This window comes from Leopardus geoffroyi, chromosome C2 (assembly GCF_018350155.1).
Source record: "Leopardus geoffroyi isolate Oge1 chromosome C2, O.geoffroyi_Oge1_pat1.0, whole genome shotgun sequence".
Lineage (NCBI taxonomy): Eukaryota > Metazoa > Chordata > Mammalia > Carnivora > Felidae > Leopardus > Leopardus geoffroyi.
The window spans coordinates 71,294,496-71,318,900 of NC_059333.1; the positions used below are offsets into that span (position 1 = coordinate 71,294,496).

The window sequence follows — 24,405 nt, forward strand, 5'->3', positions numbered from 1 at the left end:
CAAGGCATTCACCATTGCAAAATCATTGCTCAGAATGTCCAAAAAACAATAGATTTGACATAAAGTGAAACCCTGGGTTCAGGAAGAGCTTTAAGGTAGGAGAGATTTGATAACAACCATTAATCAGGACTATGAAAACACCAAGCACCTGCAGGGAAACCAGATACCCAAGAATGTAGTAAGGGGAGTAAGATCCCAAGTTCCCTTGGTCTTGAGAGAAAACGTAGCCAGTCCGTTCCCTTTAAAGTGTGTCTGTGGAAAGGAAAGCAAGTCTGGCTCAAGTCAGATTTTGGTGTCATGGGGTTCATGTGGACGGGGGTCAGCCTATTCCCACTGATGAGGGCCCTATTAGCATGATGCCACACTCAGAGCAGAAAGCCTATACTTCCCGCTCCAGAGGATAGCCCCCAAATGGCCACTGTTTAAGGCCCATATTACACATAAGCAGAGTGGTGTTTCTCTCTGAATACCATCTCAGCAAAGTCAGAAACACCATTACTCAGCATAATCTGTAGCCAAGATTTTCCTCGTGTGTATGGTTCACCCAGTCCAGGATCCTTCCTTCTTTCCTTTTTTCTGTCCCGCAACATTACAGAACATTTGTTAAATGACAAAACTAAAACAAGTTAGTAATAAGTTTGATGTCCTTTATTCAAGGGAAGACAATCCATGGATTGCGTGTGCACAGGACCTAACAAGCAGTGAAGCTCTCTTCCCCAGGGATTTTGGGCAAGGGTGAGTCGTACAGAGCGTTAGAAGAGGCACTGAGGAAACAGGCTAGGAGGTGGGGGATTTCCTTATCCTTATAGGCTAGCAGGTCTTATTTTCTAGGGTGAGGTAAGCTAGTGAAAGCTGAGTTGGAGGGTTGTGATTGGCGTTAGTTTTTTTAGACAGTGAGGGGTCTCCCTCATTGCAGGTTGACGCTGATTTAGATTTTTATGCTGAGCCATGGGGGCAGCTTCCATATTGTGGATCCCGGTATGTAAATTAACTATCACTGTATTTCAGGACTTGCACTGGGCATGATGATTAGTCATGGAGCCAGAGCGGATGTATACCGCGTGACTCCTAATAGGGATTGAGTTCAAAAGTTAATGTTTAGAGCAAAAAAATCAAGTATTATCAGAATTACCTTTGAAAATATTTTAAATCATCCACATGGGTATTGAAATGGTCACACTCTGTGAAGCCCAGGACACTTGAGGGACTTGGGTTTTAACTGAGGGATAATGAATGTCATTCACCCTACATTTCTCCAGGCCATTGATCAGCTCAATGTGTGGAATGGTACTACTTAAATCGCTATTTCTTGCTCAGAGCCTTGTTTTCTTTTGTTGTTTTGGCTAAAATTGACTTTGTATAAGCTAAATATGTATATGACACCATTCAGTGAAATACATAGAAAAAGTATCTACAATCATTTTACTAATAGAGGTTACCCCTTGGGTGTGGACTGAGATTTGAGGTACTAGAACAAAAAGAGGGTCAAAAAGGACTTCAGTCTTCTCTGTAGTGTTTTTATCATCATTTTTAAAAAATGTTTATGTCTTTATTTTGAGAGACAGAGAAGAGAGCAAGGGCTCACACAAGCAGGGGAGGAGCAGAGAAAGAGAGGGGGAGAGAGACTCTCAAGCAGCTCCACACCCAGTGCAGAGCCTTGTGTGGGGCTCAGTCTCACGAACCATGAGATCATGACCTGAGCCAAAATCAAGAGTCAGACACTTAACCAATTGAGCCACCCAGGTTCCCCAGCGTGAAAATAAACACCGATAAGATAGTAAGAGCAGTGTGTCGGAAGCAGGCCTCAGGGTGGGGGAACAATGAAATTTTCCCTGCTACTTAATCTCATCCCTGTGTTTTTGTTCTGTGCTCAAGGGAAACAAGGTTGATGTTTTGCTTATTCCGCTTCAGGATGACCTAGATAAAGCTTGGGCTGTTTGGCTTGTCTTGTCAGTTCCCTCCCTGCCCCAGGGAAGGGCAGTTCTTTTAGTATATAGATAAGTGAGGAGCATTGACACTGGGCAGGGGGCATCTGCATGAGTTTTTTAACCTGCTATTTCTTTCTAATCTGGTGTTACTTCTGCCATCACAGGGATGTTGCTAAGGGTGAATGGTGCCCTTGGATCATCGCAGTTGTGTTGGCTCACCCACGTACTCACCTTGGCAGTGTATTCACTTCCTCTTTATCCTTTGTGAGGTGGAATGGACAGGAATTATTATTCCCATGTTATGAACTTGGGAACAAAGGCAAAGCATAAAAGTCAGAAGCAGAGGTGTATACCCAACACTGGGTTGGTTGCCCGCCAGTGTTCTGTGTCTCCCTCTCTCTCTGCCCCTTTCCTGCTGCACTCTGTGTCTCTTTCTTTCTCTTAAAAATAAACATTAAAAAAACTTTTTAAATAATAAATAAATAAACATTTAAAAAATTAAATAAAGTTGCTAATATTTAAAAATCTAAATATTTCATACCAAATTTTGTTTTATAGCTCCTCTTAAAAAATCAGAAGGCCTGGCAAAACTGGGTCCACAGTCTTGTCTGGAAATCATCACTGGAGCTGAGAGGTGGATGTCCCCTTGGAAGGGCTAGGTGGTCTCTAATTTGTTCCCTGCCCTGCCCAGCAAAGCAGGCTTCAATCACTCCATGGGTGTTGGAATATCACGATACTACCAGGGCCAGTCCCTCCTGAAACATCTGGCTCTTTAAAATGGAAACTGTTGAAAGAAAGAAAGAAAGAAAGAAAGAAAGAAAGAAAGAAAGAAAGAAAGAAAGAAGAAATGGAGGGAGAGAGAGAGAGAGAGAGAGAAAGAAAGAAGGAAGGAAGGAAGGAAGGAAAGAAAGAAAGAAAGAAAGAAAGAAAGAAAGAAAGAAAGAAAGAAAGAAAGAAAAGTATTTGTTGAATACATTTTCTCTGACCTTGTTTAAGGAAAAACATGTTTAATTAGTTGAAATTTTGGTACTGAAAGAGGGTTTCAACTGCCTCCATTTTCACCTCAAACTTTCTAATTAAGTTCTTTCCAGTTTAACTCTCAATTTAGGCAAAAGAATGCAGGCAAAGCATCCCCTGATGGGAACAGAAACTACCCCCTCTAGTAATAAGGACTGCCCTGAGCCAGCAAGACCCTGCCCATGATGATGATCCATTTGACCTTCAATGCCCACGTGCACTACCAACAAACTTTGTCTCACATTTTCCTTATATAAACCTGGAAGTATTTCCTGCACTTTGCAGATAGTCTTTGAGCTGCCAGTCTGCTGTCTTTACAGTGTTGACTTCTCTGAAATAAATTCTTTTCTTGGGGTGCCTGGGTGGCTCAGTTGGTTAACCAACTGACTCTTGATTTCAACTCAGGTCATGATCTCACAGTTTGTGAGTTTGAGCCCCACATTGAGCCCCACAATGGGCAGTGCAGACCCTGTTTGGGATTCTCTCTCTCTCTCTCTTAAAAAACAAACATATAAATAAATAAACAAACTTAAAAAAGATAAATTTCTTTCTTGTTTCAACTCCACTCATCTCTCTGTCTTTGGATGCTGTCAGTGGCAAGTGGCCCAACTTGGTCTATGTGGGACCCTGGGAGCCAGGTGCTCTTGCATCCTGGGCACCCTGGCTACAGTACACTATTTTTGTAGAAAATTAAGGCAAAATGAAGGCAGGACTGTAAGCTTTGAGAGGGTTGGGACTGTGTCTGCTTATTTATAGCTGAGTCTCCCGTGCCTAGAACATCATTGATGCCCATAAATATAGGAGGAGGGAATGAAGACATAATGTGGCATGTACTAACCAAACATTTTACGGAAAAACAGGGCAATCCTGCCTTGAGGGGACAGTACATGAAGAAAAACAGCACAAAACTTTCTGACATGTGTCACTGATTGCAGGCATGAGGCCACAAAGATAAGAGAGAATCATGATAGAAAACTGAGCTGGACTTAGAACTCTGCTTACTAATGCACTGTGGCAAATAATACCATTTCCAGGAAGAGTTTCTAGTTATGTGGGAAAAAAGAAATATAAATAAGTAAAATGATTCCATACACTTGTACACTATATAAAATGTCCTTAGAAGTAAAATAAAAATTACTCTGGGGATCTCTAATAATGGAGGTGTCTAAATGCTTCTCTTGGATTTGTAGGGGCCAAGGGCAGGCCACACCAAGATGGGCTGCTTTAGTATAAAGATTATTTTGAGTTAAAAGCAGTCAAATGGAGCACCCATCTGGCTTAATTGGTAGAGCATGCAACTCTTGATCTCAGAGTTTGAACCTTATGTTGCACGTTATAAGAAGTGAGATGATTCATTTTCAGAAATACCAAATAAAAGCTGTGTTGTCTAGTAACAATAGGTTTACAACCTATTGGAAATATGTACAAACTGGCCCTCCATCCAACAATGGAGTCCCAAACCCTTAAACATTTCACTTCCTGGTTCTTCCCCTCTCCATTTTGTGGGCTTTTCACAGGCTTTGCAAGGAGCATGAGCCAAAGAACTGAAGTCTCTGAGTCACCTTAAGAAATGTACATTTGTTCCAATCAGACTACTTTTTGGCCTTACATGGGCATAGGCGACTTCTGGGTAAGGCTGTAACCTTTGTAGTACTCAGCCAATGAGGAACCAGGGGAGGGTCTTGCATGCTAGGAGATAAATTGCCTGCTGTAGCCTCCCCAAGTGTGCCTGTCCATCAGACACCTGCTCTCTCAAGAATGATGATTAAAGCCTCACTTCACTGTGCTTCGAGTCCCTTCTTTGATTGGGTCACTGGGTTTATTTCTCACAGGTGTGGAGCCTACTTAAAAAAAATCAAGACCCAGTAGATTCAAGTAAAGTTCTTTATCTCCCCCACAACTAATAAAGAGAACTTAGAAGACCTGCTCCAGGAAGAGTACTACCTCCATAGATAACTACATTATGATATGAACTAGATGTAGAAGACAGGGAGGAACCTAGCAAGGCCTGTTTGAGCAAAGTTCTCTCTGGTGTCGAGAACAAAGGCAAAAGAAAAAAAAATTAAACTTCCTTACAACTTACAGCCCTTTGACAAGTAAGTACTTGAGACAAGCAAAGTGACCTTCTTCAAGGAGCTTAGCTGCCTCAATGTTAATACTTTGCTAAAGGCAAAAGGCAACCTTAGCCTGACATTAGGCCGACCTCCAGAATCCTGAAAAAACCCCTTTAGAAACTTGCTTTACTTCTACCACCCCTGCCCCGGCCCCTGCCCAAGATATGTTTTAGCAATCATTCTCTAAACATAAGGCCCACTGATATACATGTGAAGGGTCTCGTGATTAAGAGTTTACTAGACAGTAGTAAATGACCTTTTCTTAACAGCAGCTAGCCCCTCAAGGTCATTTCCAGCAAGCTGGAAAGCTTGCTTTCAGGGTTCAAATTCCTTAGAGAGTTATGCCATCCCTAACCCCTCCCAGTTTGAAACTATACACTCAGTCACTCCTCACAACCTCAGTTCAGCTCTTTCTGCCCATGGGTCCCAACCTTGCACTGTAATAAAAACCACCCACCCACCTTATTATTATTATTTTTTTTTTTGCAAGAAATTCTTTCTTGACCCTTCACTCCCCAACATTTCACATCACTCTCTGTCCCATTGTTTCGGAATGGCCCAGAAAACATTTGTTTACCAAATATTTACACTTTTTCATCTTCCTAAGGATTGTATTCTTCCCCCTTTGAAGAACCCGATCCCTACCCATTTCTCCTTAGTTCAGAATGACATATATACCTCATTTTGGAGGTCTTTGGAATTTAAATGTCTGTATGGATTCCCTGTAAGTACACTATTAAATTTTATTTTCTCCTGTTAATCTGTTTCGTGTCAATTTGATTCTTAGTCCCGTTAGAAGGACCTTTGAGGGGACAGGAATTCTTGCTCCTCAACAGATCATTTAGCAGTGAGCTGCCAGGAGGTTAAGGGGCTGGATGGAATGAGTTTTGAATGAACTTTGTGACGTTCTCATATAGAGAAACTAAGGCACCGAGGCAGGGAGTAAGTCAACTGGACACAGTATATCTGTGACCCTGGCAAGTCAGGAGCTAGAGGTCCCAATCTCTAGTCTACTTTCAAGATACCAAAGAACTATTTCCAGTCAGATTTCATTTTGGGGGGTGAGGTGGCAAAAAGGAGAATGGTGATGGCCTTTTCTGATTCTAGGAAGCAGGTCCAGAGGCCTGTAAGGCCATAGCCAAAGGTGATAATCCTATTTGTCATCACTCTGAATTATATCTGGGCTGTATGCATGGAGCTGACTGATGACTCATATAAAGCTTGGAGACTTTGGCATTGTTGCATCCACGCGACTCCTGAAACAGAATGCTACGGGCACCAGTGACAGTTGCAACAAAGTTTATTACAATGAGAGGCAAGGCCGACCGATCGGGACCAACACTCTTGATAAGAGTGTGGCCCCGAACAGCCGGGGTACAGAGTTTTTAAAGCCGATCACATCGTTTTATTGTTATCTGGGAACAGAACAGAGAAACAGTTCCCAGATGAGTCAGAAACAGTTATCGAATGAGGTGATTATTTTAGACTTTCTGCCGCTAAGTTGCAACCAGTGGATCTCCTTGACCTTGTCTCTGATGCTCTTTTTTGAGCTTTTGTTTCCTTCATTGGTAAAGCCTGATTCACAAGAGTATGAAGTATGATTTACAAGAGTAAAAGCAAGGTTGTTATCTTTTGACCTTCAGTGTCAGAACAAAGTTGTTATCTTTCAAGCTAAGCCTTAGCCCTACAGTACAATTTAACCCTTACAGCATCTCCTTTACCTAGGTACAGTCAAGATTTTCTCTTGTTTTTTTTTTCTTTAAAATTTTTAATGTATTTTGAGAGAGAGAGAGAGAGAGAGAGAGAGAGAGATAGCAGGGTAGGGGCAGAGAGAGAGTGAGAGAGAGAGAGAATCCCAAGCAGGGATTCTAGACAACGGGGCTCGATCTCATGACTAAAATCACTCGAGCTGAAATCAAGAGTTGGACACTTAACTGACTGAGCCACCCAAGTGCCCCAAGATTTTCTTGTTTTGCTATACTGAGTGATAATTGTGATTCCATCTTACTTGAATGGAGTGTGTTCTGGGGACAAGGGAGAGAGTGCTGCTTTGCACATCGTAAGTCAAGGCTGACCCTTCTATGACTATTGTTGCGTATTGGGTAAGTGCCTGTCTTCTGAGTTTCTTAGAGGGTGCAGAGGAGGAAAATTCCAATGATAAAACAAAAGCAATGACTCTCAATGAGATAAAGATGTTCTCAGGCAGCCTGAGTGAAACTCTTCATGTCCTGCTGCTGGTACTTTGCCCCCAATCCCAGCCAGTTTGTCAAGTTCTGAGCTACTGCTGCAGGCCTCAAAATCCAGCCTCCAAGGCTAGAAGATTAAGGAGATGCCCTGAGGGTTAAGGCCTTTGGCACATGTCTTTGTCAAAAATATGATCTTGGGTTCACATGGAGTGTTTTTGATGCCACAAGACCAGACTGAAGGAAGAGATCAATTCTAGAAGGTCTTGGCCTTTGAGAACAGGTGTCATAAAACAAGGATGTCCTGCTCATTTTTCTTCAAACATTTAAGAAATATTTATTAGGCACCTACTAATTGTGGCAGGAAATGTTCTCTGTCCTGGGACACATCAGTGAACTAAATTTACAGACAGAAATCTCTGCTCCATAGGCTTACATTCTTGTGGGGATTGATGAGCCCCATGAAAATTTTCACAACTTCTTTGTCACTTCCTGTCCTGCTCCGGTCATCTCCTCCAGAGATAATCTGGGAAAACCAGATGAGACTCATCACACACTTTTTTGAGCTACCTTGGGAGAAGTCATATGATGGAGGAGGGCTGCTGTGGGTCTGAGATTATGCACAGGTTTGAATTGTCTAGTGAGACAGAGAAACTAAAGGAACCCCATGAAAAACTGCTTTCTTCACTCCTTTCCCTGCTTCTGTTCTTGCTAGAATCTGCACCCTACCCCCTTACATATGCCTCACAGAACAGGTAATGTATGTCCTCCTTGTAAAGGTCAAGGAGTTAATGATCTCTTTGGAGTCTTCCAGCACAATAGATAACATCTAAGGAGTGACCAGGTGGGGTCATCATGAACCTGTTTTCCAAGACCACTGACTCATCAAGACCTGACTCCAGGGCATAAGTGACCTATGAAGAACATTTAAACACTCCTCTTTGTTCCTGGATGACTGAGAAGATATGTGCACCAGACCACAATCCTAAATAAAAATTCCAGACCCCAAGCAAGGATGAAACTCACTCACCTTTCCAGAGAGTCTCCAGGACACTCTGTATCTTCACTCTCTCCATGTCTTCAATAAACTCTATTCTCACTTCCTCTTGCCTCACCTTTGATTTCTATCCTGTGCAAAGCCAAGGACCCTCTTGGCTGGTCCTGTGGTACCTTCTCTGGGTCCTTGAACCCGGCCAGCCTATATCATGTAGCTTTTTTTTTTTTTTTTTTTTTTTTTTTTTACTGCTTATTGCTCACACTATTTGAATAGCATTGTCTTGCCAAGAATGACACAAGCTCCATTTTAACTGATGAGCTTGGGGTTTGAGGCCTAATATGGGCAACATTTTATAAGTCTATGGAGCAACCAACACCCCCAGACTTTTCTGGTCACCCTCCTTGCATTTGCAAAGCTGAACTAAGAAATTAGCTTTGACTGGGGTCTTGCACACCCACAGGCCTCACCCTTGTAATGTAAATGGTTGCCAGAGACCCTGCCCAAGAGTCTGGCTGCACAGTCCAGAGTGAAGACACAGACTCTGGGGGGCAGATTTTGGTTAATTACTAAGTTATTTTTTTTTTTAGAAAGAGAGAATGTGTGAGTGGGGGAAAGGAGCAGAAGGAGAAAGGGAGAGAGACACACAGAGAGAGAGAGAGAGAGACAGAGAAAGAGAGAGAGAGAATCTTAAGCAGGCTCCATGCTCAGGTCAAAGCCTGACTTGGGCATAATCCCATGATTATGGGATCATGACCAGAGCTGAATGAAATCAAGAGTCAACAAACTGAGTCACTCAAGTGCCCCCTAAATTATTTCTTGCGTAATTATTTATTAAGCACCCCTGGTTTAGGTACTAGGGATGTAACAGTGAACTTTAATGGATAAAGAGTCCTGGTTTTCATGGAAGTGACAGGTCATTGAGGGTGTGGGAAGGGTGTGGGGAGAAAAGATAAACAATGATGCTCATCAATGTCTTCTACAAATAGCACTTTTCAAATTCCAGTGTGCAATCCAATTACTTGGAGAGCTTATTAAAGCAGATTGCTGGGCTCCATGCCCAGAAACTGATTCAGTAGGTTTAAGGTGGAGTCAAAGAATTTGCATTTCTAGCAAATTCTCAGGTGATACTGCTTAAAATGTACTTTGCACAAATCATAGAAATCCAAGGTCACTATCTATAAGATGAAGGATTTAGTACCTTATGTGCTCCTCTAAGTATGGTTCCCCAGACTCCCTGGTGATCTTTATGAAAAGTACAGAAAGAAGTGGATTCTTGGTCCCTCCCCTAAAGGGAAGTTGTTCAGCTAATGAAAAAGAAGGGATCACTTACATATAGAGAAATGACCATGTGTTGCTATGTTAAAATCTTGAAGGAATTAAATATTGATGAGAAATAATATACTGATTGAACTAAAGGTGTTTACAATAATAATATTCAATGTTATGAGGTAGAGTTCATACACTATTGGTATGAGCATAAACAGCAATGTGTAACAAAAGCTATATTATCTTTTTAATGTTTATTTATTTGGGGGGGAGGGGCAGAGAGAGAAGGAGAGAAAGAGAATACCAAGCAGGCTCTGAGCTGCCAGCACAGAGCCCGATGCAGGGCTCGAACACATGGGCTGTGAGATCATGACCTGAGCCAAAACCAAGATTCAGTGACACAACTGACTGAGCCGCCCAGGCACTCCATACCAAAATTCTTTACAATAATGCTTTTAATTCAGTAATTCCTCATTTGAAAATTTGCATTAACTAACAGGCAGTAAGAAACAATAGATCTCTGGGGCACCTGGGTGGTTCAGTTGGTTAAGCATCCAACTTCTGCTCAGGTCATGATCTCGTGGTCTGTGAGTTCCAGCCCTGCTGAGCTGACAGCTCAGAGCCTGAAGTCTGCTTAGCATTCTCTGTCTCCCTCTCTCTGCCCCTCCCCAACTCATCCTCTCCCTCTCTCTCTCAAAAATAAAAAAAAGGAAAAAAGAAATAATAGAGCTCATATACCATCTACCCAATTTCCTCCAATGTTAACATCTCACAAACTCTAGTACAATATCACCCAGGATACTGACATCAACATAATCCATAGATCTTGTTCAGATATCGCATTTTACTTGTACTTATTTATGCATGTGTATATGCGTATGTGTGTATTTAGAGATAAACAGGTTTATCACATTGTATAGGTTTGTGTGTCCATCACCAGTCAAGATACAGAACAATTCCATCATCACAAAGTTAAATTATTTTGCTGTTTTATAACCACACTTACTTTGCAATGTCATAAATATTTAGCTATAAGTATGTTTCTTGTAGTAATCTTTTTAATAGGTAAAAAAAAAATAGCTTCAATATTCATTAATAGGATATTGATTACATTAATTAATGCATATCCATAAAATAAAATTACAGGGGCACCTGTGTGGCTCAGTCAGTTAGGCATCCAATTCTTGATCTCAGCTCAGGTCATGATCTCACAGTTCATTGGTTTGAGCCCCACGTTGGGCTCTGTGCTGACAGCACAGTGTCTGCTTGGGATTCTGTCTCTCTCCTTCTCTCTCCCCCTCCCCTGCTCTTTCTCTCAAAACAAATAAATAAACTTTAAAAAAAAACAAATAAACCATGCAAACCTTAAGTTTGATAGCACATTATCCAGCAACTTACAAAGAGGTTTATAATATATTCAGTAAAAATAATCTTGCAAGTGTATTTTTATTTTCTCCTTTTTCACTTGTTCATACTTTCTGATAGTTTTATAATTACCACATATTACTCAAAAATTGTTTTATTGTGGTAAAATATACATAACAGTTTGAACGTACAGTTCAATGGTATTAAATACATTCACATTGTTGTGAAACCATCACCACTATCCATCTCCAGGGCTTTTTCATCATCCCATACAAAAACTCTGTACCCATTAAACAGTAACTCTCCATTCCCCTCTCCCTGCAGATCCCGGCAAGCACTGTTCTAGTTTCTGTCTCTGGGTATTTTACTACTCTAGGCACCTCATGTAAGTGAAATCATATGATATTGTCCTTTTGTGACTGGCTTATTTCACTTAACATAACATCTTCAAGTTTCATCCATGTTGGAGCATGTATATGATGCCACACTGATTAGTAATCCATACGCTACCATTAAATACAAAGTCACTTATAGTAAGCCTCATATTTGTGAGATTTTTGCATATTTTTAACCGTGAATTGCAACGCCAAAGGTAAGTCAAGTCTGAAGTACCAAGCTAAACCATCTTTTGTACTGAATTTGGTGGGGGTGACCTGGTAGAAGGAAGGTTAGTTTAGGCCGGGGAAATGACATTCATGAGGACTGAAAAGTGGAGACCCACACAACACAAGTGGTGACAAGAAACCAATCCACCTGGCTATGCTCAGGAGCCTGAGCAGGGCAATACCGAGAAAAACACAGAAGATGCTATGGTTTGAATGTTTGTGTTACCCCCAAATTAATATGTTGAAAATCCTAATGCCAGGGGCGCCTAGGTGGCTCAGTTGGTTAAGCAACCGACTTCAGCTCAGGTCATGATCTCGCAGTCCATGAGTTCAAGCCCTGCGTCAGGCTCTGTGCTGACAGCTCAGAGCCTGGAGCCTGCTTCAGATTCTGTGTCTCCCTCTTTGCCCCTCCCCCACTCACACACACACACACTCTCTCTCTCTCTCTCAAAGAATAAACATTAAAAAAAAATTTAGAAAATCCGAATGCCCGATGTAATGGTATTAGGAGGTGTCCTTTAGGAGGTGCTTAGGTCATGGGGGTGGAGCACTCATGATTGGGATTTGTGCTCTTATAAGATAATGCTCCCCTTATAAGAGATATCTCAGAGAGATCCCTCATCCCTTCTGCCATCTGGGGATACAAATAGAAGTCTGTGACCCGGAAGAGGGCCCTCACCCTACCAGGCCAGCACCCTGAGCTCAGACATCCAGTCTCCAGAACCATGAGAAATAAACCTATGTTGTTTGTAAGCCACCCAACCTGTGGCACGTTTGTCAAAGCAGCCTGAATGGACACATGATAAAGGCAAAGGTTGAGGGACAAAATGTACATATAAACAGTTTCAGCGTAATAAGAGATGCCATTTCAAGCCAGAGGGAATTGAAGCTGATGAGATAAAACATATTCAAATTGTTGTTTAGAGAAAGAAGTACCGCTGACTTGTGCAGTGTGGATGGCAGGAGGCCGAGACAGGCATGCAGGGGAGGCACAACCTCTCCAGTTGGGTACAGATGGGTTCAAACTTGCCCTGTGAGGCTCACTGAGGCACCCACTCTCTACTGTACCAGTCAGGATTTGTCGTGTAGACTGCATGCCTAGTTGAGAGAAGGAAACTGAATGTAACAAAAGGAAACTGTCAGAAAATGGAGCAGTCAGGGGAGGTCAGGATGAGGTGGAGCCTGGAGAACTTAGGAGAACCTTGCTTTTATGACCGTTGTTTGGGATTGAAGTAAAGGCAAAACCCAGGACAGATGCTGCAGCCTAGCTGGTGAGTCATGCCCTGAATACCGACTAGAGTCAAGAAGCTAGGGTGGGAGTTTACCTGCCTAGTCTTGTTCTGGTTCCTTGATATCTTCTTCACCATATAGTAAGAGAGTCAAAGGAGCTGAGAGCAGATGTGAAGAAGGGCTGGTGTTTAAGAAGAGATCCATGGGGACAATGGGAAGCTCCCCTTTTGTTTCACCCCAACCAGCCCAAGGTTATAATCCTGGCCTGGGGAATAGCTATCAGAATGGACAGGAAAAGGCAGACTCAGAGATGGGGAAAAACCACAAGATTAACAAAACATCTCACAGGGTGAAGGACTTTGGAAGCTACCTAAGGTCAACTTCTCATCTAAAGAAAATGATTACTAACATTCTTGAGGACCTCCTTCACATTAGGCTGTTCTAACTGCTTTAAATGTAAGTCTTTTGATCCCCTCCAGAGTCTTGGGGACATTATGACCCCTGTTTAGAGATGAGGCAGCAGAGGTTAGGCAGCCTGCCTGAGGCAGCAGATGGTGAGTGGTAGAATCTGGATCAGAACCTAGGTAGGCGCTCCATCAACACCTGTAGGTTGGCCATCAAGCAATTCTACTTTCTTTTAGGTATGAATATTTCTAGAGTCCAACTGCCCACTGAACTTCTATTCTCACATTCCTCCACTTATGCACAAAGGACAGAGTAAAATATTTCTTTCTGTTCCTATGCAGTATCCTTTTGGGTGACTAGAAACCTCTTTCTTGTACTCTGTCATTTTTCTACACTTCTGCCCATGCCCAACCTCAGGAGCCCACCCAGCTTCATCCCATCATATCATCTGTATTCAGGCCAGCAAGGGCCCATCTGCCCCTCATGTCTGAGACTGCCAAGTCCCCTTGTCCTGGTCCTCATATTATTTCTTTTTTTAATGTTTTTTAAAATATTTTATTATTTATTTTTGAGAGACAGAGCACAAGTCGGGGAGGAGCAGAGAGAGAGGGAGACACAGAATCCAAAGCAGGCTCCAGGCTCTGAGTTGTTAGCACAGAGCCTGATGCGGGGCTCAAACTCACAAACTACAAGATCATGACCTGAGCCAAAGTCAGATGCTTAACCAACTGAGCCACCCTGGTGCCCCATCTTTTTTTTTTTTTTTTAATGTTTATTTATTTATTTTGAGAGAGAGAGAATGGGGAAGAGGCAGAGAAAGAAGGAGAGAGAAAATCCCAAACAGGCCCCATGCTGCCAGTACAGAGACCAACACGGGGCTCGAACCCAGAAAACACAAAGTATGAGATCATGACCTGAGCCGAAACCAAGGGTTGGAATGCTTAACTGACTGAGCCACCCAGCCGCCCCATGGTCCTGATTCTTAACAGCAGAAGGGCCATTTAAAAGATAAACCTCTGTCTTGCTAATATCGCTTACCCTGGTTAGAAGAAAAGGAATGACCCAAACAGTCTGAAACTGGGGCCCTCTAGGCTGAAAATGAAAGTGCTAGGTACACTAAAGAAGTATATTATTATTTAAGGCAATATTACGAGTTCAGGTCTCTGGTTGGCCCATAGGGGAATTAATAAACTCTTCTTTGCCATCAGCAGCCTTCAGATTTCATGTTACGGGTGCTGGGAAACCAGGTTTCAAATACATTCAAAGTGGATAGCACATGATTCCAGTGGGCCTAGGGTCATTCAACAGAGGTGCTGGTATGTACACATTTGAGGCTTAGCAAGCTGTTTCCCTAAGATTCTTAGAGCAATTGAGAATGTCTTTTTGTTGAAATCCTCCTCCTCCTGGCAGGAATGAGAATGGAAAGAGCAAGTAGATGAGACAGGGACAGAGAACTCCAAATGACTGCACCTACCCCATGGCACAAACTCTAATCCTCAAAATTTCCTTATGTTCAGCAGAGATGCATTTTGGATTGAGTCTGCACTTTGAAGCCCACAGAGAAAGGACCTTCTCTTCCCAATGACAACCCTTTCTGAAGGAGAAAAAAATCCCCATTTCCTTTACATATATGTGTGTGTTCATTCTACAATGCCACTTTCCAGGCCTCCATCATCCTGATCATCCTGCTCTGACTTATTCAAGTTTGCCAAAATACTTTTTAAAATATGGCACCAAGAATTGAAAGATTATTTCCTCAGAGTAGTTAATGCTGCATACATAATGTCTGAACAAGGCAGGAGGAGACAAGAAATGGAAGTGATTTTAAGGAAGTGAGCTTGAGGACTGGAAAGATGTTATTAAAAACTGCACATAGTGGTTCAGATGTAAGATAATTTGGGGGTGGCGATGTTTCCTGGTGGAAACAGGAAATATAGTCCTGAAGGGAGAAGAGATTAGGACTGGAGGTATAAAGAGTCTTCAGCCTAGATTAGCTCAGTGGGAGCTAATCCAATGAAGAAGAGGAAAACTCCCATTTGTGGAGGACAAGGATAATGAGGCTGTGCCAGACATTTTCCCAGGGTTAATGCCATCTAGTCTGCACAATTTTGTAAGGAATCAGCCATCATGAGGGAGAGTGAGGCTGATAAAACCTAAGTAACTTTTCCAGGGCCACTCAACCACTAAGTGAAAGGGCTGGGACTCCGACTTGGGTGAGTTGTCAGGGAGTGTGATGAGAGCCTCAAGAACTTGTTCCCAGACCAAAGGAGTCAAGTATGAATTGCTGACGAGCACAAGAGCATGAAGGTTTCCTAGGTGGTCTGTGGACTAAGTACAGATTTAGTGCTTATGAAATAATAAAGTCTACAGTTTGCTGGGAGGCTGGGTAGCACAGAGCTTAATGGTTAGGAATACAGGCTGTAAAGAGACCTGGCTTCAAATCTTAGCTTTGCCCTTTGTGTATTGTGCATTCATGGGAAAATTTCTCTACTTTTCTACCTTTAGTTTGTCTATAAAAGGCTATGAATAATACCAACTTTGTAGCATTGTTACAAGGGCTAAATGAGATCTAGTTTGTAATGGGTATTTTCATATATCTCTGTAAGTAAAATATATATAAAGAGTATATATGAGAAATGCTTACGTCATAAGCATTCAACAAAAGATAGTTATTTCTTTGTAAATTATTCATTTGTCCTTGGCACTCAACATTGAGCCCCTTTTTATTTTAATTTTTCTTAATGTTTACTTTTTTAAACAATTTTTTAACATTTATTCAGTTTTGAGAGGGGGCAGGGGCAGAGAGAGGGAGACACAGAATTCAAAACAGGCTCCAGGCTCAGACCTGTCAGCACAGAGCCTGACGCAGGGCTTAAACTCACAAACCGTGAGATCATGACCTAAGCCGAAGTTGGTAGCTTAGGTGACTGAGCCACCCAGGCATCCTGAGCCCCTTTATAAAATGGAGAACGAGGGGTGCCGGGTGGCTCAGTCAGTTAAGCATCCAACTCTTGATTTCTGCTCGGGTCATGATCTGATGGTTTGTAGGGTGAGCCCTGTGTTGGGCTCTGCGCTGACAGTCTGGAGCCTGCTTGGGATTCTCTCTGCGCCTCCTCTCTGCCCCTCCCACATGCTCTCTCTCTCTAAATAAATAAATAAACTTAAGAAAAATTAAAATGGAAGGTAGCCTGGGTGGCTCAGTCAGTTAAGCGTCTGACTTCAGCTCAAGTCATGATCTCGCGGTTTGTGAGTTCAAGCCCCGAGTCAGGCTCCGTGCTGACAGCTTAGAGCCTGGAGCCAGCTTCCGATTCTGTGTCTCCCTCTCTCTCTCTCTGCCCCTCCACCGGTCATGCTCTGTCTCTGTCTCAAAAATAAATAAACATTAAAAAAAAAAAGAAAGAAAAATTAAAATGGAGAATGAGGGGTGCCTGGGTGGCTTAGTCAGTTGAGTATCTGACTCGATTTTGGCTCAGGTCATGATTCCAGGGTTGTAGCAGTAACCTCTGTGTTGGGCTCCATGCTGAATGTAGAGCTTGCTTGAGATCTCTCTTTTTCTACCCCTCTCCCCTGCTCATACTCTCTCTCTAAAATATAAATAAATAAATTAATTAAGATTAATTAAAAAATAAAAAATAAAATAAAATGGAGAATGAGTGTGGTAGATTATAATGTGTCACCTTGGCTTAGCTTGAGCTACTTTTCCCAAAATTCCCTTCTGTGTGTGTTAGAAGATCCATGAGAGATTCTTGTGGCAGAGATCCTAGAGACTGAGGGCAGAAGTGAAGTAACAGCCATTTTTGTAGCTTACACACATCGTCATCTATTGGCTGGCTCACCTTGCTGCTGTGAAGATGCAGTCAGGCCTACGACTGCTCCAGCTTCCCCTGAGTCCTCCTCCAGCATCTCCGGCTCCTGGGCCAGGTGTGTGTGTTTAGCTCTCTGATAAGGGTCCCAGCTTCTGCAGGATGATAACACCGTCAAGGTTGGAGGCAACAAAGACTGTCACGGTTTTATTTCATTTTTAGGGTCCAGCTTGTGCTTGCTCTCTTCTACCTTAGATTGGGCTTCTCTTCCCCACTGCCTGCCTGCTGACTATATTTATCTCCTAGTTAGGGTTGCCAGATTTAGCAAATAAAAATATAGGATGCTCAGTCAAATTAATTTCAGATAAGCAACAAACAATTTTTTAGTGTATATTTATCTGTAATTCACATCTGACTGGGTATTCTGTTTTTGTTTGTTTGTTTGTTTGTTTGTTTGCTAATTCTGGCAACCCTAAGAGCAGAAGAGTAAGTGATTAGAGAAAGAGGATTGCTGGGCAGAATCCCACTGAGGATAGTGACTGAGTTTACAATTACACCAATTAATACCCAGCTGAGTGCTTTTCTCCAGCAGGGCTCAGCTGCCCAGGTGCAGGTAAGGCCTAGATAATTAAGTTCATTCAGAGTTAGGACTTTTATCAGGTGGATGTTGGTAAAAAGCACAAGACAGTTTAGGGCAGAAGTTTGCAAACTTGAGTTTGCCACAGCATCACTCAGAAGACTTTGTCAGAACACAGATTGCAGGGTTCCACCCCTGAAGTTTCTGATTCAATTGGTCTGAGGTAGAACCCAAGAATGCGCACTTCTAATGAGTGCTGCTGGCCTAGGGACCACACCTTAAGACCCACTGGAGTAGAATGAAATGGGAGACCACGAGACCTAAAAGTAGATAAAGGGAGGGAAGGACAATGGAGGGGCTGATGGGCAGAGTGTATTCCTGCTCTTCACTGTGGGCAGAAGACTGGCGACTTTGGAGGGGTTGTTTGTTCCACCTCCTTCAGTCTATTCTTTGCTGTCTTCTAAATTTGACTATATATGTACTATCTCTGTCCTTCCTCTGACACTGGCATCTGCCTCCTTTTTAACCAGGGAATTTTTGAGAACTCTGGTGTCATGACCCTGGTGTTCAGTGTGATCTATGAGAAGCTGGGCATTAAAACAAATGCACTGATGGAGGCAACATCACCACAGGGATGCAGAAGTGAAGAGCACAAGGTAACAAGATCCCACACAGAGACCTGCAGGAAGAGAGGATGAGAGAGGAAAGAAAATGGAGGGGGGAGGGGTGAAGGAGGACATGGAAAAGAGAGAGCACGATGCACGAGAAACAGAATGCACGAAGAGAAAAGCAAAACCCAAACAAAGAAAACTGCACACAGGAAAGAGAAGTACAAATATACAAAGGTTTGGAAAGCGAAGGGGCTAACTGCCTCAGAGAGTTATCTCAGAGGGACTGAGTGATGAAGGAGAACAATGAGGCATAAAGAGCCACAGGAAAGATGAATATAATCTTGTCATCTAAACTGTATGAATATAATCTTGTCATCTAAACGGTGTGTTCTGGGACTGTTTGATCATGTTTCATGTACTCATCCTATATCCTACTTAAAAGTACACTATAGAGAACAAAATCCCCAAGTTGAGGGGATATGAGTGTATGGGTACAGGTGTGTCATTTTTTTATTCTGTGCTTTATTACTCATGCTGTTTTCCTTTTGCATGTCTCATTTACAATGGTCTGGCAAGATAGTGAGGACCATCACCAACATCAACATCATCATTGGAATAACACAATACTGACAATAATAGCTATTATATGCCAGACACTATACTGTTTTACATATATTATCTCAATCAGTCCTTCTTTCCTTTCACAAACCCATGAGATTGGAAAATCAGCCTCCTCTTTCAGATGAGGGTATTTGCCAATAATGGGATATGAAGCCAAGCCTCCTCCCTACATCCTCCCACCTACCCAACACTAACAGTCCAGGCCTCTTTTATGATTACATTTCTAAAATCAGGGAGGAACACTTCCACTTGGAGGTATAAGGGAAGGCTGGTCTGGAATGCCAGGAAATGTGAGGTTGAGGAAAGGGGAGGAGAAGGAGAAGTGCAAATTGTTAATCTTACCTCAAATTTACTCTGATTTTCCACATTCTTCTCTAGGGTGTAGAAATGAGAAGCAAGGGGAAGACCTTTAAAGAACTGTTCAAACCCCCTACTCTGAAATCACTGTGATAGAAAATGTGGCACGGTGGATAGAGCTCTGTGGGGTACAGAAGGTACAGCAAGGGGACACTGGAGTGATTGGGGCCAGGGCTGAGTCGCTCCCAAAAAAGGGAATCTCTAAAAGCAAATGTCAATGATAGGCTAAGGGTTTCCATTCCTAACACACATAATGCACTTACTTTCATGTCAGTAAGAAAAAAGGCAAATACCTCTTGTGGAAAAATGGCCAAAATTGAATGTGCATGTCAAAAGAAGAAATACAGGTGACTAATCAACATGTGGGGAAAAAAAAGGTCAACTTTATAAGCAACCAAAAAATGCCAATCAATACAGCAAATCCCCTATTGTTCCAAAAAAATTTTTAGATAACATTCACTTTTGGTGATTGTGTGGAGAAATGAGTAATTTACTCCGCTAGAGGGCAATTCACCTGTATGTATTCACGTTTACTTTTACTTTTTATTTTTTATTGACATAAAATATACATAACATAAAATTTACCATTCAACTATTTTAAGTATATAGTTCAGTAGCATTAAGCACATTCACATTGTTGTGCAACCATCACCATCATCCATCTCGAGAACCTCTTTTACCATCTCAAACTGAAACTTTGTACCCATTAAATAATAACTCTCCATTCCCCCTGTATTCACATTTTAATATGATTTATGATTTATTTCAATAATTGCTCGAAGAATTTATCCTAAGAACATAATCAGAGAAATGTGAAAAACATCCATGTACAAGGACGTTCCCAGCAGAAACAACCTACATATCTCTCAGTAAGGAATTGGTAAAATAAATTATGCTAATCAGGTGCAATGGAACACAACGCACTCATTAAAAATTATGATATTGATTATGTACATTATCAAGAAAACACACCCATGATCTGTTTAATGAAGAATATGATAAAAATAGGATATCATGACTCCATTATATAAAACTATGTATATGTGTGTTGGTTGTACTTCATTCTAGAGAAAAATAAATACTCGATCCGAGGTTGAGGTAGTGTCTTGTTTCACTTGAATAGGAAATATATTGGCCCTTTGGCACAGATGAGTGAAATTTTCAAATGTATTTGGCTATGCAAGGTAGAACATCTCACCTGTTTATCTTCTGAAATACAGTCAGAAATAATAGAGGAGCACTTGGCTGGCGCATTTGGAAAAGTTTGTGACTCTGGATCTCAGGGTCATGGATTCAAGCCCCATGTTGGGTGTAGAGATTATGAAAATTAATAAAAATAATATATCTACTTCTAAGGGAATATGATAGGGATTATATCAGATTGGTTGACTAGAAAAACCCTCCCATCCTCTCCATCTGTTGTTGCATATTAGAACTTGAGTGAGTTATAACAGATTGTGATATTGCAATATTCTTTAATGTGCATAGTTTACATTGTCCTTAATCGACTTAATTTTTTTTAATGTTTATTTATTTTTGAGAGGGACAGAGAGAGACAGACTGTGAGCAGGGGAAGGGCAGAGAGAGAGACACAGAATCTGAAACAGGCTCCTGGCTCTGAGCTATCAGCACAGAGCCCATCGCGGGCTGGAGCTCACGAACCTCTAGATCATGACCTGAACCAAAGTCGGACTCTTAACCAACTGAGCCACCCAGGCGCCCCTAGTCACTTTTTCATTTTTGTGGAAATCATACTGGGGAGAAGTTTTGCCACCTGCAAATATTTGTGATCTGTTCCATGACGCCATGGGGTACAGAGCACTAGGGAGAGATGTCTCTTAAATACTGAGTGATGAGAAAACTAATGCATATTTTATAGAGTCAGGGGGCTAAAGTGCCCCTTGACTAGAGATGGGTAATTTCAGCACCAGCACCAGATCTCCCTCAGCTGGGACCCACTGGTTCCACCTCTGTCAGGGACCACAGATGTAAGGAAAAAGCAAAGCTGTCTTTACAATCGTAGGAACAAAGAAAAATTTTCTATTTTATGCTTATTAGCCACCTCTCCATATGCTGGGGAAAAAATAACAAAAGCCACCTACCTTCAGTGTTGCTCATAACATAAAGAGGAATACAAACTACCAAATATATAATTACCATACCATACCAGGGAGCAGAGAAGGAGAAGCCTGAATCCTACACTAAGGTGTGGAAGTCTAAAGGCCAGGGAAAGGCTTTCTGCAACAGGTGATGCCTGGGCTGAGACTTGAGATAGAATTTAATTTGCCAAGTGTGGGTGGATGGGGGGCAGTAAGGGCATGCTCCCTGCCCCAGTTCTAATAATGCTTCTAAGGGGTGCCTGGGTGGCTTAGTTGGTTAAGCGTCCAACTTCAGCTCAGGTCATGATCTTGTGGTTCATGAGTTCCAGCCCCACATCAGGCTCTGTGCTGACAGCTCAGAGCCTGGAGCCTACTTCAGATTCTGTGTCTCCCTCTCTCTCTGCCCTGCCCCACTCATGCTCTCTTTCTCAAAAATAAATAAACGTTAAAAAAATAATTCTTCTAAGTATTTAACAATTAATCACTATGCCCTTATTTACATATGTGCATATAGACAATTTTTGCATACAAATTTCTGAATGCACAAAACTCCCACAATTTGAATTAGGCTACAGGATGGAAAGTTCTTTTCTGTTTTTTAAATTTTTTTTAGTTTCTTTAATGTATTTATTTGAGAGAAATAGAGACAGACAGACAGACAAAGCTTGAGCGGGGGAAGGGCAGAGAGAAAGGGAGAGAGAATCCCTAGCAGGCTCTGCACTGTCAGCACAGAGCCCAATGTAGGGCTCTAACTCACAAACTGTGAGATCATGACCTGATCCACAGTCAAGAGTCAGGCACTTAACTGAGTCACCCAGGCTCCTCTCTTCTTTGTAGTTTTGACCTGAGTTCCTTTTGTGATGGACATCCTTACAGTGAAGTTTTGCATATGAATTAGGCTCCATCATCTAGATTCACTCTTGTAGGGTTGGGAAGGCAGAGGTCATCTTTCAATGCCTGGCTATTTTCTGCAAGAAGTTTATAATGGAGATGCGGGGTGTTCTTCAGCAGCACTCTAGGACCTGGTCACTAGCACTGTGCATGACAGTCAGGAGAAAGTCACTGCAGCTGCAGTCAGAAAATCAGTTTCCTGATTCACCTTCCCTTCTTTGTGGAAGAGACAGCAGTTCTGATGGAGCCAAGTTCTACAGGGTTGTTCTGGAAGACATTCTTTTTTTTTTTTTTTTAATGCTTTTATTTATTTTTGAGAGAGAGAGAGCAAGTGGGAGAGGGGCAGAGAGAGAGAGAGGGAGATGCAGAATCTGAAGCAGGCTCCAGGCTCTGAGCTGTCAGCACAGAGCCGGATGCAGGGCTCGAACTCATGAACCGTGAGATCATGACCTGAGCCGAAGTCAGACGCTCAACTGACTGAGCCACCAAGGCACCCCATTCTGGAGACATTCTTTCAGGACTAGCACAAAGGCCCCTTGTCCAGCTTTTCCAAGTGTATTGTAAATACTCATCCTGTATGAAATCACTCTCAGCTTAAAAATGGATTCTGTTTCCTGTAACTGAACCCTAATAAATCTTTAACGAATATTTTCCCTACTTTAGAATGGTGGCTATTAACTCCATTGAAAGAAAGATAAAATTTTTTCAAGCTACAGTTTATAGAGAAGGACTCCTAGCCATAAATAACTTACCAAAGTCTTAAAGTCAGTAGTATTGGGACCCAGATCTCTCTGTTGCCAAAGCCTTTGCTCTTACTTACCACCTGTTAAAAAACAAAATTCAAATGAGTAAAATTGAGGATCTACTTGGCTTTATTAAGCAATTCATGAATCTGGCAGCATCCCATCTAACAAGTAGAGGAGAGTTCATAGGAAGGAAAATTATTAGCAGAAGAAAAGAAAGGACTGTATTAGGCAAACTGGCCTTCTGAAGGAGAAGGACAGGTCTTATTATGCAGATTACCTCATCTTCCTTTGGGGGATAGAGAAGGCCTAGACAGCAGATTACCTAGTAGTGCTTTTTGGAAAATTCTTGACTGACCAGTTAAAACTTAACATTTCTGGGGGAGGTTGGAACTGCAATTAGGTTAGATATTAAACTCTGGTTTAGTGACTTGGCCTAGCTCAAGAGGCACCATTTTCAGCCTGTGGTTTTCTTTTTAACACACCTTATGTTGACTCCCCAAAATTCACAAACATACTGATTCACACACAAAATCTTCTCTGCATTGGTGGATAGTGTATTCAAGTTGTCTTTCTTGTTCATGTTTTCTTTGTCTCTGTCTTCCACATATGCTGTCAGGGGAAGCCAGCTAGGCATTCAGAGCATGCGTAAAGAATCACCCAGTACAGGGGCAGCTGGGTGGCTCAGTGGGTTGAGTGTCCAACTTCGGCTCAGGTCATGATCTCGCAGTTTGTGGGTTCGAGCCCCATGTTGGGCTCTGAGCTGTCAGCATAGAGCCCGGAGCCTGCTTCAGATTCTGCATCTCCCCCCCTCTCTCTCCCTTCCCCATTCATGCTCTGTCTCTCTCTCAAAAATAAATAAACATTAAAAAAAATTAAAAAAAAAAAAAAAAGAATCACCCAGTACATAGCAGTGGATAATTCACAGAGTCGGTCCTTTAATCCAGTTTAACTACTAACACAGGGAGCCAAGGCAGAGCTGAAGCATACAGCCCCATAGGATTAGGCCAAGTTTTTTTTTTTTTTTTAATGTTTATTTATTTATTTTTGAGAGAGAGAGAGAGAGAGAGAGAGAGAGAGAAGTAGTGAGTGGGGGAGGGTCAGAGAGAGACAGGGAGACAGAATCCCAACCAGACTCCACACTATCAGCACAGAGCCTGATGTGGGGCTTGAACCCACAAACCAAGAGATCATGACCTGAGCTGAAATCAGGAGTCAGACACTTAATTGACTGAGTCACCCAGGTGCTCTAGGATTAGGACAACCTTAAAACCATACTGCTTTTCTGATGATGAGAAAGCATATGTGAACCTGGGAAAGAAGGGGGATAATTTCTGGGAAGAATTGAATTTGGGGTTTTTGTATTTGAACTCTTTTTTGGTATTGGGCCATCTTGCTTGCTTTTCTAGGGAAAGGTCTTCTATGACCCTTCAAAAATCTGTTTCTGGGGCACCTGTGTGACTCAGCTGGTTAAGCATCTGACTCTTGATTTTGGCTCAGGTCATGATCTCACAGTTTGTAGGTTTCAACACCATTTTGGGCTCTGCGCAGACAATGCGGAGCCTGGTTGGGATTCTCTCCCTCTCTCTCTAC

The 24,405-nt window shown here is 42.1% G+C and overlaps 1 protein-coding gene across 1 annotated transcript in view; it reads right to left on the minus strand.

Moving 5' to 3' along the window:
* LMLN (leishmanolysin like peptidase) overlaps positions 1–24,405 on the minus strand; it is a 135,504-nt gene that overhangs the window by 24,492 nt on the left and 86,607 nt on the right. The window contains exons 17-18 of the transcript XR_006718383.1: positions 22,822–22,892; positions 16,947–17,068 (exon numbers count right to left, since the gene is read on the minus strand). The gene's annotated coding sequence lies outside the window, so the exon portion shown is untranslated. The remainder of the gene's footprint in view (positions 1–16,946; positions 17,069–22,821; positions 22,893–24,405) is intronic.